Below are 14092 nucleotides of genomic sequence, written 5' to 3'. Positions count from 1 at the left end.
AACTTACGCTGCCTGTGTAATTGCTCACTCATTTGCTCCTCTTCATTGTCTTTAAATTGTACAGCTGCTTGCCTTACTGACATACCTCTCTCTCTCTTATTCTTTTTCTCTAACTTAATTTCCTTTTGTTTGGCTTCCTTTCGCCATAAGCGGAAAGAGTCAAACATCGCCGGCCGGGCTTTCTTCTTAAACAATTTAATTTCCAAATTATCTAAAATATCGGTATCAAAACTACCATTTTGGGGCCATTTTAAAACACCATCTTTCCTGGTGTAGTGGATCCACACTTCGTTATATGCAATGGGGCCTACGCCATGTTTTACATAGAGCTCATAAGTTGGAGTTCCAACCGGAGGAACCGGACATGATTCCTCTAGCTGGAAATCTTTTCCACAACCCAAACAGGATAATCTACCAAATATTCCAGAACCAGGCATCTTCGCTCACTAGTCTAGATCCAAACGTCAAAGGATTATCGATTACGATAGCCTCGTGAATACACGAGTCCTCTGGTTTTGGCGTTTGCAAACTCCAAAGTATCAAATTACCAAATCAAACGATCCCGAAGGATACCAAAAACAAATCGGAGACGCTCCACTTATACTTAACTGAATATTGCTGATCGATGGCGTCACCAGAAGACTCTCTCGATTGTTTCGCTCTCTCAAACTCGTCAAGGGTCCAAAACAGGTCGATTAATCAGGGCAGCAGTCCTTCGTAGCCGTCGGGACGTGGAGAACCTCGCAGAAAAGACTTTCGGACCACGTCGACATGCAGGGGTCGATGAAGTGGCGGCCTTCCTCCGGAATTTCCACACGAAGCTCCTCATGAACCTCTGGCTTGGACTGGTACCGCTGAAATCGTCCCGAGTTGGGCGCCAAACTGAAGTACTGGGTATTTTAGACCCAGCGGTGCAGGGGCACACACCCTATGACTTCTGGGTTCACCCTGTTCCGGACCTACAGAAACACAGAGTCTTCTGGGTGAAGTCAAAGATTCGTTTATTGGCTGCAGACCAATGACAGGTATCCTAGAAGTACAACAGCGTGTATGTTCTCAGGAGACTGCTGAAAATCATAGGAACGGACTTCTCCTTAAGTACAAAATATCATGCTCCAGGCACACATTCCTTGGTTTACGATATGGCCATTATAAGTATACATTACAAACGAAAAAGCAGAGTCATGATGACCATCCCACATTCCAGTTCGGCCAGCCCACAATGATTTACACAGTAAGGTTCAGATCCCACGTTTGATGTAAATAGACCCCCCAATAAACATGAGCATCTCCTGTTTTGGGAAACAAGTCATAAAGCAGGAACAAGCAGGTGTGGAAGAGATTAGCCGGGGGATTGTGTAGAATGAAAGGGTTTTATGACGGGTCAAGCCCTGATGCTAATCATAGGTGGACGGAGGAAGGGGAGCTCGTGAGACCGGTTTGACCCGGGGCAGCAGAGCCAGCTGCCCAGGTCACAGAGAAGTCAGAGGGAAAGCCCATGTACTGTGAGGCCCGTATTTACTCCATTATAGCCTATGTGAGGGCAATGACAAGATGGCCACTGCTTCCAAAATGGAACCCGCGTAGTGGAGCAGAATAACGTGTACACAGTGCATTCATAGCTAGAACGGTATATAAAGCACTCGTACATGCCGCATTTACCATTTGCGGTTCGCTAATACCAAGATAGACAGGGGTAGGGCCCTGTCCCCTACGCGGTCCCGAATATTAAAGTACGCATCATGATTATCTAATTTGCGGGTGCCCACCCCGCTTATGCTTTATGTTATTAGTGGGTGCCTACCCCGCATGGTGCCGCCGAGTGAAAGAGAATCACCGCCACCGGCCCGAGCAGGAAGTCAGGTAGGGCTGTGCCTGTCTATGGGCAGGGCTTCCGGGAGGAAAGGGAAGTCTCCCTTGTGTGAAGTCCCGGAGCCTCGCAGGCTCCATGGTGAAGGAAGGTGAGGTGCGGCAGCCGGTCATCGGGGCTCCTGTGTGCTGAGGGAAGCCCCGCGTATGACGAGACAAGAGGTAGCGGAAGAGAGGATATCGGAGTCCTCACAGAGACCAGAGGAGTCCCGCCAGAAAGCCTGCAGACCCGGTGAGTGGAAGCACCTCCTCAGTGTTGTGATGCCATTCAAGGCACATGGTCGGTGCTTTGGTCTTCTGAGCGGCCCCGCCTGACAGTGGGCCGCTCCAACGTGGGTCACATTGTTTTAGGGCCCACGTGGGGGTCCAGAGGGCCCAGGGATTCCCATGTCCCTTTGTTTGGCTATGTTTTTACAGTTGCCCCGCTTGTCCGTGGGCAACTCTAATGATGGGGGCAATCCTATTTAGAGAGGCCCAGTGGGGCTGAAGAGGCACAGTTGTGCCAGGGCCCCTTTTACTTTGTTTGTCCTCAGCTGCGCCGCACCAGCGTGGGCAGCTGCAACGTTTTGGGCATATTTGTTCTCAGGGCACAGTCGGTGCCAGTGCCCCACATTTGAGTTTCACAGCTGCACAGCAATAAGCGTCAGCTGCTACGTTTAGGCCAACAGTTCCCTGGGGGCATTTTGAGTGAGACAGGAGTGAGATACACTCCTCTGCCCCAGCTCAGTGGCGGACTTTTGATTGTGCAGCATTGGCAGCCGCCCTGACATTATGGACTTAGGGCATTTGAGCCCTCTAAGATGGCCAGTTGGCCAGGGGGACGGTTGGAATGGTAGGGCGCCAGGCCCTAATGTGATTTATATGGTGCTAGGAAATGTGATTCATATACTATGATTTATGCACCCTAATTTATGTCTCTACTGCGGTTTATGTTATGAGGTTTTGCATACTGTTGTTTATGCTTGTGAGATTATTCTCCACTGTGATTTATGCCTAATGTGATTTATGATTAGGATGTTATTGTCTAATATGTTTAGGCTTATGAGGTTGGCGTATAATCTATTTTGCGCCTGATGTGATACTGTGCATAACATGGTTTGTGTTGCAAGATAATGCTGAGTACAGTGTTTGCCTGTAATTACTGGTTGCGCTCTACGTTTATTATAAGTTCTACATTTACTAGGTTCACTTTGTGATGGTTCTGACAGTGGTCCAATTGGCCCTGTCATGAGTATATAATCCCCTGTATATATATTGCCTAGTGCCAGTTGGCACAGTGTATAATGTGTGATTATGTTTCTACTGTGTTTATGATAATACATAGGCTATTTTTGATATAACCTTGTGTGGAGTTTCTTTTGTAGTGTGCCTAAGGTGTTGCTGCTGTGTGTGTGTTGCGCAAACGCTTTACACATTGCCTCTAGGATAAGCCTGACTGCTCGTGCCAAGCTACCAACGGGGTGAGCAGGGGTTATCTTCAGCGTGTAACTCCCTTGCCCAGACTAGAGTGGTGGTTTCTGCCTGGCTTTGGCGCAAGCCTTAGCCAACCAGAAATCCCATTTCAAACAGTGTTGCATAGCGGAGACATTAATATCACTATTTCCACTTCAGTGAGTTCAACCCAAAACTAACCTCTGCACCCCAAACCCAACCGTGAACCCTGCAATTACTTTTTGGGCCCCCATAACACACCCAAAAATCAAATTTTACCCAAATGCACACACCAATTTCCATATTTTACCCCAAAACACACCCCAATTTCAATATTTTACCCCAAAACACACCCCAATTTCCATATTTTACATCAGAAACCCATACCCACCCGAAAAACTTTAAATTACCCCTTGCGATGTAGCGGGACCTGCGTTGTCAGAGTTGCGTTGTTAACGATGTACTGCCTGTGTAGTAATGGTCGTCTCCCGTGCCAAAGGCAGCCCATAGGCTTCACCGTTTGCCTCGGTCTGCCTCTTGACCATGCTCTGCACCAAGGAGCCTTCCGCTTGGAGACTCCACCGCTACGACGCCAGCACCCTCCTCGCCATCAACCATGGACGCCACCTCGCCTGCTAGGACCAACCTATGCTCCAGACCGGACATCGCCATTGCCATCACTGACGGCTGCAGTAGCACCTGCAAGGAGCACCCCGAGCATCAAGGAGGAGCCATTGCTATCACATACAGAAGCTCACTTCAACTGACCACGCACTCTAATGACCCAAGGGTGACCATGGACCACTTCAACTCCCAGATCCGGACCAACCCCAAGCACATCTTCTGCGGCACCCTCATGTGCAGGCCCCCTGGGCCTTGGCCCCCCATTCTCCAATACCATTGTAGACCTCATTGCACCCCATGGTCTCCCATCCACCAACAACATCCTACTCGGTGAACTCATGTTCCACCTGGACAACCCCAGTGACCAGCACACCACCCCCTCCTGGGGAAGGTCCCCTACATCAGACGCAAGCAGCAAGTCCCCTCAACAAGCCACATAGCAGGACACACGGTTGAGCATGTCAACTCCGCCAGCGGAAACTTCAACTACAGCCACAACACCGGACTCTCCTGGACCCACCATTATTGGAAACATCACTGCTTCAAACTTGCCCACCGGATGCCACCGCCATCATCGCACCCCCTTGCAGCTGGATCAAGGCCACCGAAGAACATCGCGTCAACTCCCTCCGCACCAACACTCCACCTATGCTTCCAAACGATGACACCGCAGCACGCAACCACCACTGATGGATCTCCAACAGCGCTGACACTCGGGCACCCCTCATGAATGGCACTGTATCAGTACCTTCCACCTGCCTGATGGGAGGCGTGAGGGTGACACAGTGCCATAGGGATAGGCTGGCCCCATGCATTGATGGAGTTGCGTCATGGTTGTGTCACGACTGCAGCAATGCATGACTTTAGCGCAGACAGATACGTCAGGATTCCTGATGTATCTGTCATTACATATGTCATGGAGCGCTGTCCAGTGAATACAGCGCCTCCATGCTGTCGCAGGAAGGGCATAGTGAGTAGTGTTGCAACTGGGTTTTGTCACAGCACTGCAACACTTTTCATGACTAGGGCCCAAGAATGCGCACTATTATTGATGGTGCGCATTCCTGCACTGTAGTTTTGTCGCAGGGCAGCACTGCAGCATTGCTTGAAGTGCTGTCCAGCACCAAAACCTGCTGAGATGAGGCCTCAAGTGCTATCCCCATTTTTAAGATCAGCTACTTTCTGGTCTTAAGTAACAGGCACTAACTGCAGTTAGAGACCATTTTTTTGGTCTTCAGAACTTCGGAGATCCCCTTGTGAATATGGAGTAGTGGGGTTTGCGGACGTTTTTGCACAGGAACGCCTCTCCTGCATATAATTATCTCTAACAGAAGTGGCAATATTTACAACAGATGCTTTTGCCTAAAAACTGGTGCTGATGGCAGCTTGGTAATAGAGCGATAAAATTATCGCCGCATTAGTGGCAGAAAAGTGTCGCTAACGCGGCGATAACTCCTTTGTGAACATGCCCCATAGTTCAAAACTGTATCACCAAATTTTCTCCAAGATCGACTCACAGAGCTGTACCATAAAGAAAAACATGCCCATACAAATATATAATGTGTGGAGAACTGAATATTATGAGTATTCTCTACCAAACTGATGTGCCACTTTCCAAACATCAATTTGAAGCCCACTGTTCAACCTCTCTCAGTGCATCTTGGTGAAGGCACGATAGTTAATAGGTTTGCCCCTTCCATCTTTTCGTAGAGGTGCTCCCATGGCCTGATACGCTGTGTCTCCTGATGGGATGCAAAGTAAGCCTTGAGTATCATAAAACTGGTGCCTCTCTTTGGGATGCTCCAATCTTTGAACATTCCAGCTAATGAAGGTGTATCCCTTGGTTCTCGACTCGAGGTTGCATAAGACCAACAACTAATAGGAGCTCCAAGTGGGAGCTCCTCTGCACCAGATGATGCATATGTTAGCTGCTTCAAATACATCATATGTAAAAACAAAAATTGATGAACAGAATGCAGAACAATGTCATACATTCACCCCAGTACATAGATCTGGGCCAAATCCATTGTTTTTTTGCTCACCATGCTTTCCAGTTTTAACCCAGCCATATGCAAATCAGTCTTGACCCTGTGCCTCATGGGAACAGTCCAGCCCGAACTGCCAATCCAGATCCTCCCTGGACTGGAAACAAGCATCCTAGGACCGGTTTCAGGGTTTCACCCCTCTTCTGCCAGGATATCTTAATTCCAGTGGCGTGGAGAGCACGGGACACACCTCTGGGCATACCCTTCCAACTCGAGTGACAAATGCATTTGGCTTGGCAGTTCAGGCTGGACTGCTCCCATGAGGCACAGGGTCAAGACTGATTTGCATATGGCCAGGTCTAAACTGGGGTGGCATGGTGAGCAAAAGAATGATGGATTTAACCCAGATCTCTTGACTGGGGGTGAATGTTTTGATTTGTTCTGCATTGCGTTCATCAATTGTGTGTCTTTCAAATCCATCATAGACATTCTAAAAGAATTGTTCAGGATCCTGTTCTTGGCGGTGCACATCATTGAAAGACTGTGGTAGCAAAACTAAACTAACCCAACCTGTGTGTCCCTTCCCTGGGCTGAGACCCAAACTATCTTGGGCGCAACCAATAACAAACCATAAATGCTATTTGAGGAAGAAATCCAGCCTGCCACTAGCTAGCTTCAGACCCCTAGGTTACTTTCTATTGGGGGAAGAAACTGTGGCGCATCGAAGCTAACAATAATGACGCTTGCTTAGCACGACTTGCCTTGGTTGGGGAATCCGCTGCCCTAGAGTGAAACACTCAGCATTAATTCCACCGAGAGCTTACCCAATGCAATCTGGAGGCAATAACAGTTTCCTCGAAAAACAGGGCTTTTCCTCTGCAGCCCCTCCTCAAACACAGTAATACAAGGCTGGTGGCTCGTCAAAGGAAGACCTCTGCTGTCTGCGGACTGATTTTAGGCGATGCTTCCGCTCCGGAGTACACTTAGGAGGGATGGAGCCTGCGTCGTTAGCATCACTGTAGCTTGGAGCAAAGGTGCCACTCGCAACAGTAGCCGGTCTATCTTTTTCGCCTTCAGAGCAGGGCACAAGTCCTAAAAAAAGAAGTGGGGGGACGCTGTCACCGGAAGTGACGTCACAACAGGAATCTCATGAAAAGAAGTGGGGGGGACGCTGTCACCGGAAGTGACGTCACAACAGGAATCTCATGAAAAGAAGTGGGGGGACGCTGTCACCGGAAGTGACGTCACAACAGGAATCTCATGAGTATTCATACGATGTCCTTTGCAACCCCCCCTCCCCCGAGGGGGTGCCCCAGTTGCACAACGAAGTGCTCAAAAGTGCACAAGAATCGATACAGAAGGACACACATTCCAAGCGTTAACCGCCAACGCCTGCTCGCTCTGCCTCCCAATCACTCCAGCCTGCACACACCACCGGTGCCTCTTAAAGTCTCCAATTACAAATATTAGCATATCTTTGGCAATTTACGGGAAACTTCCCTCCCACCCGGGCTCTCTGCTCACACAATGCTGTCCAGCTTTTGGGCAGGGGGGACGGCGTCCACCCGGAAAAATCTGGTAAAATAAGTGGGGGGACGCCGTCCACCCGCGTGGTACCCCGACTCGAGCCCTGCTTCAGAGCCTGCTGGTGCGATTGGTGTTGAAGTCAGTCTAGCAGAGAGCGGAGCTCCGGGTCTCATGCTTCCTTCTTCACTTCTGTGTCTCCCGTCACTTAGGAACTATTAAGGCACAAGAAAGATACTTAAAGGGGCTTAGTTTCAAGCCCCTTGAGCCGCCGGTACGTCACTTTTAATATGGCAAAAAGTGACGTAGCGGCGGCGCAGGGGGCTTGTAAATAAGCCCCTTTTTGTTTATTACTATATGCTGTGCTCCGTTTAAAGGGACAGGGTGAGAGATACTGAAAAATGTTCCCATTCTATGATAGCTTTATTCAGAGGGGCAACTAGAGCCACATGTTGGGGGGGGGAGGCTACAAAAAAATTCTTGGGGGAGGGGGCTAATTCCTCCAGTGATAGAGTGGAGTTGCAGGGGCTCTAAGAAGTCAAACAACAAAGCCTCGTTAGCAAAGACCTCCGGAAAGCTGTCTCCGTCTGGGCCTGGGGTGGCAAACACGACGGGGGAGGGGGGTGGTGGGTGGGGAGAAGCCCATTAAGCCCAATGGGCGTTGCGCGCCTGGCTGCATGACCAAAACCGAGATACATTACATGTATTACCTTTCTCTGCTTGCAGTGGTATTAAAAAAAAGTGTTAGGTAGCCAATGCATTGTTATTGCTATTTTTGACCCATAAAGTCATTCTCGGCATTATGTTCTAACAAAGAAGAGAAGATAATCCCTCAAATGAGAAAGTTTCACTGACAGAACGCGTTCGGCTTGATGTTAAAAACTGTTATTGATTTTGTGTACATGCCAGTTTGCTTTGCTATTTTCAAACTATCTATTATCACTTCAGTCACCAAGGTCCCTTGATAGGTAATAAATCACAACAGTGGAAGCAAGGGGGGAGACAAAGGCAGACGCTGTCAGATATCTTGCAAACAAGTCTGCCTTTGATAGGACAAGTTCAGCAGAACGAGGCATCCTCCCCCCTTCTTCTTAACAAGTCTCTAGACGCATCATAAGATGCGGAGAGCCTTGGCTGGGAAGAAAGGCGAGAACTTCACAAAGATAGGATGAAGTCTTTGAAAGCTGCAGTTGACTCATCATAATACATTTTGAAGCATTTATTGTATTTACAACCGCAAAAAAAGAAGAAATGGCGTAAAGGAAAAATACGTGCATATTTTTACTGCCTCCATTTCTAAAAATAAAGCAACAAGGCAGGTATGAAGACATAGAAATATGTTTCTGTTACAAAAGAACAAATATTGAATTGTGTGGAATGGGAATGGCAATATTTGAAATAAAAACACCTTACGATTTTGAAGTGAAATCATGTAAGCGATAATAGGTTTTTAAAACCTTCCACAAATAAAATATTTTGTTAAAAGTAGCAAGAACTGAGTACCAGTATGTGTGAGTTTTGTGGTGGTGGTGGTGATATTGCACAAAGGGTATATAGAGAAGAATGTAGTGGGTGGAGCTCTATTCCTGTGGTCGGAATGAACACATGTGGGCACTGTAAAGGTAGTCATGTTATCTGTCTGTCCCTAATTTCTCTGATGAATGACAATATGGAGTCAACTACTCTGTGGAGTTGACCTTCCAAGATCTCAACATTTTCATTCTTGTATTTTTTGGGAGTCACAATTGTCATTTCACACTCATCCGTCAGAAGATAAATATAGGAGGTCGGACAGTAACAATGGCTTCCTCATCTTTAGTCTTTTAATGGCACACTGTGCCATAACTACTACACGCCACCTTTAAAAGTAGACCCATGTTTATATTCTTCCTGTATTCTTCAAAGTGGCTGCACCTGTGGCAGTCGAAACTCAAAACTCAAAACTCAAACTATGTCTAATGGTATCCTTACATGATGCTGCGCAAGATCACATTTACGGACGCCCTTTGTTCCTCGGGTTCGAATTCCTTCATAAAAACAGAAGACAAGAGGCATTTGGTAAACAGGAACAATTTGTTTAATTAAACAGTTTGGCCGGGAGAACAGTTACAGGCACAAAGTCTGGGGACTGTCCCAATTTACATTTGGGTTCGCGTGCATCTTATATAGAATATTACTATAAGTAATAAAAGTTTCCGGTGTACCATATTGGGTGAGGAATGTTGGTTGCTGCCTTAGAGTGATAAATACATGGGCAAATGGTTACTGCAGGTGGGTCTCGTGGATACAGTGTGGCATGTGGTGAATGTGTTCAGATGTCTGGCATGGGGAGCAGTTGATCACTACGTGATCACAGGATGTTCAGCGTCATTGCTGAAACTCGAAACTGGTTACCCAGATTCGAGGTCGACCGCTCTAGCCATTAGGCCAACTCCTCTCCCCCTTTACCTCTGAAACATAAGGAATACAGTGTAAGTTTCCATACAATCAGGGGTCGACATTTCCCTTCTAACCAAGTGTGCCCCCCCACATCAGTGTCCCAGATTTCCTGACATGGGTTAGCTATACTCTCATTCAACCCTTCAAAAATGTGACCCATTCCCTTTTTGTCCCTGAGCTGGACAATCCTACACAGTAATTCCATATCGGGAGACCACTTGTATTTTAAAAAGACCGCTACAGACAACTAAGAGCCACTCTTGGTCCACAAGTAGATGCTGGAGCTGACATATTTCTGCATTGAGTTGGAGGTTTAGCTACCTCCAAAAATCTTTTCTCTAGGAATTGTTGGGCCACATAGTATCCTCCCCTATGGTGGCACTCCCACGCATTCCGTCAAGCTCGTTTTGGATCTTAGGGGCCTCAGCGAAGAGGTATAACAATGTTGAGATGGTTCCTTAGCGGGTCAGGTTTACAACTAACTTGTGTGATTCTATCTTGTTGGGTTGGATCTTGGCCCGTGTCCTCCATAGTTAGAGGTGAATGAAGCACTTTGCTTTCTCGAGGGCTACCTCTTGGGACAGGTAAATCATGCTTTCTGGAGGGCTACCTCTTGGGACAGGTAAATCATGCCGCATGTGGGCTTAACAAGCAGACATAACATGACCTGGCTGCTGCTTGTGAACCAACCGTGGTCCTGTGTTGATACCATGTGTTATGTAAAAGGGTGCTGTGAATTGCATGGGGGATGTTAGAGTTCTGTTTAGTGTAATTATAGGTGACATATGAGAAGTCCTTACGCAGGCTCAGTAGTTCCCCATTAGTGACCCTCTTTTAACTTGGCAGTTTCTCAGTAGTACTCAAGTTTATGGTTACCCAAAGTAGGCAGATCATACCTAACCATACAGGTATACATAACTTTTGTCATGATGTTGTAAATTGGGGTGTGAATCCCTTTGGATTCCCTTTGCACCTCCTGTGCTCTTCCGGTGGCTGTCTTTCTTCTGACAATTTTGAAAATGTTTGCGGTATTTAGTTCATGGGTGTCATCGACATGGAGGGCTTGAATACTCAAATGTACAGTGCACCCACTCAGGTGTTATGCAGGCCATGAGTTTTTCTCCTTCCATTGGCATAGTTTCGGAAATTGTCCCTTTTCTCAGTGGAAGTTGACATCATGTCTTCTTGGTGCACTTTTGTTGTCTTCTCTGTTACTTAAATTGAAAAATTATTGTTGATTGTTGACTCAGAAACATTACATATGCATTGTAAGAAATCTTTGGGGTGTAATCTTCACACTCCACTTGTCACGATCTAGCGGGGCACTGGAAGGTGTCCCCTGTTGGGTATGTATTAGGAATTTTGGGGAGGAAGGGTGATTAGTTGTTATCTAGACAGATCAAATCTTTTTTTATAAGCCATAACCCCCCTCTCTAATCCTAACTGGATGCTTAGATTGGTGCTAAATATGTTTGTTGGGTTGAGCGTAAGGTGGGATGGAATTGTAGTTTCTAGCCGGAGTTCTATGGCATTGCTAGTTTTTGTTGTAGGTGCTTCGCCCGGTGGCTAAGGGTCTGGTTGCTGTGCGGCCCCTTCCAGTAGGTCTTTTCCCGTCTGGGGGCTCCCTCTTTGGATACTACCCTCAGTTGCACTTGTTCTGCCCTGTTTGGCTTCGTGCTGCTATAGATGAGTGAACACATGGGAAGAGGGGCTGTATTGCATTTGGTGTTGCTAATGTCTGCCACGTGCCATGAGCACATTTTGGTGCATGTGCACCTCCTTGTTCCTGGCATGTGGTGTGTAACATGGCATGTCCCACCCCTCTGGCTTTCAGTTATCTAGCTTTGGCTGATCTTGACCTCTCCTTGGCATCTGAAATCTTCTTTTTGGGCTAACTTTGATCTTAGTTTTGGGCACATTTCGGAGTCTCACGTCATACAGGGGAGAGGGTCGGACGCTGCTCAGTGGCCCCCTTTCCCCCCAACTATGCCACCTGGTGGAGTTGGAAGTCAGCACCAGCTTTTCTCCCTGGATGGTCCCTGCATGTTGGGAGCACTGTTAGTCAGTGTGCTTGGTTTGGAGGTGAGCCCACCAGGTGCCCTACGTTCGTCTGGAGCCGGAGTGGAGATTTGGAATTCTGGGCACCCCACTCTTCTTCGGACAACACTCCGCTCCCTATCAGTGTATTTGTGGACCTGGTGTCCCTTAATTTGCAGCTGGGGTCTCTATGGCTGTGCATTGCCTAATAAACTGGTGCATTTCTTGTCATCCCAGGCTCAGGAAGAGAACATGGTTTCTGACACAGAGGATGACTTCTTTTAATTGAAAGGGAGTCCTTCATTTGATTTGGAGACTTCAAGCTTTTGGAGGTGATGTTGGGACTACCTGCCATGATGGAAACCATGGATCAGGACCTGGTGCTCGAAAATGGGGACCCTTCGACTTGGTGATCGGAACGTGTCCCATTCGACTTTGGCCGCTGGACCTGGGTGTTTTATATTAAACACTTCTCTGTCATTCACACTCATCAGACTGCCCTGCCCCTGGGGTGTGGCGAGTTAACCCCAAACTGGGGGATCAGCAGCTGACTGGGACCCTCTGAGATCTCCCCTTGGTCAGGTCCGCCGATGAACACAAATCTCAGCTGCTCTGAATTTCTCGACACAAGTAACATATTTTAACTCCCACTACTGTTTTATTAATCCTTCTATGATCTGGTACTGTTTTTGGGGAAGACGGTAAATGGGTGCTTGTTATTAACCGCTGGATGTTAAGGAGTTAGCGCAATTCCTACTTGTGCTGGGGGTTTAATTTACTGTACATTTTGGCTTTGTGATTGCGTGAAGGTGCTACCTCCCCATACTCTCACCCCTCCATGTGGTTGTTGTGGCCCCGTTCCCTGTTGTGTAGGGTTCCTTGTCTGTGGCTACTGCTGCCACATGCTCACCGAATTGCTCGATCCCTGCTGCATCTGTGTGGCTACCGGCAGACCTCCCTGGGACTGGATGTAGGGTACATTCTGATTCCCCTGTGCTTGCTGCTGAGAAGGGACATTTGTGGGGTTTTGTGGTAGCAGGCCCTGGCTCATTGATCTTTGCTGCATTTGCTGCTCATGGTATGCCTTTAGCTGGCATCTTTCTGCCAAGTAACCCAACCTATGGCAATAGTAGCACTCCATAGGGTCTGGTTGCTGCCAACCACCCTGGCCTCTACTGCCATAGCCTGTTTGGAACTCTCTGGAGTTTTGCGGTGGAGCCCCCATTGAGATTGCTGCCATCAGCACGGTTGTGTCCATCGCTGCCCCCTCGATGGCAGTCTTTTTCAACTTGTGTTGCACCAGTTTTGCGGTGTCTCTTTGGGCGTACTCCTGCTTTTCTCTACCTTCTTCTTGCTCGTTTTGTGGTATTGGAGTATATGAGCTCGTATCTCCTGCTAGGGTTTGGTATCTGGACGAACTACCCTGGCAAGCCCGCTCTGTATCTCGGTTGGTAACCCCATTTAAGGACTATTGTACAAAAATGTGCCTTGTGGGCCGTATCGGCCCACAACTCTCCTGTTTCTTGTCCCCATCATTCCCTCATTGTATGCAGGAACTTGCTAATGCCTTCCTCTATCTTCATGGTCTCTACCATTAACCCTCCTACAACTGGGCTGTCAGGCAATAATTGCCTTAGGGCGATCTACATCGGGTGGCAGTACAAAAATAAATGTTTCCCCTTCATGATGGTTCTCTGTTAGCATTATTGCTGGAATGCGGGCTTGGGCAAACAGTGTTTGTCTGTTCCCCTATTAGGCTGCTTAATATACTCGTAATGTTACCTTTCACTAGGTTAATACCTGCAGTGTTCTTCTCAAAGCATGTAGTCAATTTTTCTGCCCCATCCAGCAACAAAGGCACTTAAATAACCCCACCACACCCGTTTGTAGTAATGAGCACATTCTTACCTTGGATGGTCCTATGGGTTAATCCTCAACATAGGGTTCCCACCTTGCAAGGCATTGCTGCATGTAGTGGAAGTTCTAGATGAGATTTCCTCCTTCATATTTGATGCTATCCTCCACTACTGCCATGTCCTTGGGCTCAAATGATCCTTCCCTAGGCCAAGAGTGGTCATATTCATCCCTCTTCTCAGTCCAGTCGGCTAACAGGTCGCAAAATGGGTACACAAAACCTGTGCCTTCCTCTTTTGCCATTATCTCCCTTGGGGTAGGTCAATCTT

The sequence above is a fragment of the Triturus cristatus genome, chromosome 5_2 (assembly GCF_964204655.1).
Source record: "Triturus cristatus chromosome 5_2, aTriCri1.1, whole genome shotgun sequence".
NCBI lineage: Eukaryota > Metazoa > Chordata > Amphibia > Caudata > Salamandridae > Triturus > Triturus cristatus.
Note: the sequence above shows the minus strand (reverse complement) of the source record.